General features: G+C 62.0%; 1 protein-coding gene across 1 annotated transcript in view; it reads left to right on the plus strand.

The window, feature by feature from the left end:
- Positions 1-1,224, plus strand: part of NUP210 (nucleoporin 210) — a 104,220-nt gene that overhangs the window by 98,128 nt on the left and 4,868 nt on the right. The gene's annotated exons all lie outside the window — the stretch shown is intronic.

Consider the following 1,224-nt stretch of genomic DNA (forward strand, 5'->3'; position numbering starts at 1 on the left):
TGCACCTTTGCCCGCTTCCCCGTCTGAAAGGAAGGTGGTCTGCTGGGCATAAGGGACAGCAGGGGTTGAAGGGTCCCTGCTAAACAGTTGTGAGGGGGCCGGGGCCCGGGCACCAGGGCACAAGAGGAAGGCTGGGGCTGAGTGGCTGCCTGGTCCTTCCACTTCACAGTAAAAGAGTCCGTCACCTTAGCACCCGGCAAGGCGCTGAGCACGGCGTCTGCACGCCGCGTGTCCCCCGGTAGTTGCCATTCGCCTTGCGCAAGTGACTCTCCTGGGGCAGCGTTTCTGTTCCTCCAAAGGCCCTGCCCTAAGGATACTCCGCCCAGCCGTAGCTGGGAGAGTTGGCCAGCAGAGGCTGCCGGTCATTAGCCCAGTCTGCAGATGAAGCCGTCCACATCCCTGTCACTTTGGCAGCAGTGCCAAGTAGGGTCACCACCCTCTGCCATCCGACGGGGAGCTGTCTCCTCTAGGTACACCATGTGCGGGGACCGGGCTCAGCCGGGGGCGTCGGCCTGCTCGCCCATGGCCCGCACTTAACGGATGCTCATGGTGTCCCATCGCCCTCTGTAATACAGACAGTGGCTTGAGGGGAGGCAGCCTCAGCCCCCTCTGCCTCGGTCTTCTCCGGCGGCCACGGGAAAGCTGTGTGCTGCAGGGAAGGGCCTTCCCCATCTCCTTCTGTTTCCGTGGTCCTTGGCAGGGGGCTGATACCCACACACTGTCTCCCCTGCGCCAGTTTTTTTTTCACGTCTGCCTCCCCGATAAGATGCTCCTCGGGTCTGGGCCCGCCCTACTCTGGTGTGGCCTGATTTAATACGACGGGCAGCACCTGCCAAGGAAAAGCCACTTTCTCCAAAGGAGGTCACTGGTGTGTGGCAACATATCCTCTTAAGGGTCACCACTCGATCGATGACCCAATTCCACCAGGACCTATCCAGGGCCGGCTTTGCCAAGAAGCCGAGCCACCTGGGTCCCCTGGCTGGTCTGGGCTCCCCTGGCAGTGCTCATGCCCCCTCTACTCTGGGTCAAGCCTGGCCTGACTTATGGCCCCATTGGGTCTCGCATGGTAGCTGGCCGACAGTCGGCTCCCATCCTGAGACGCAGAGCTGACCAAGGTCAGAGGAGGGGGCCAGCACACCATGCCCCCTTGTCTGCAGGCCGGTACCTGTGCGCCATCGTGATGCGCAGGCTGACAGACAAGCAGCAGAAGCACCTGAGCCTGAA

This window comes from Echinops telfairi, unplaced genomic scaffold (assembly GCF_000313985.2).
Source record: "Echinops telfairi isolate 266 unplaced genomic scaffold, ASM31398v2 ScPeMD7_31;HRSCAF=116, whole genome shotgun sequence".
Classification (NCBI taxonomy): Eukaryota; Metazoa; Chordata; class Mammalia; order Afrosoricida; family Tenrecidae; genus Echinops; species Echinops telfairi.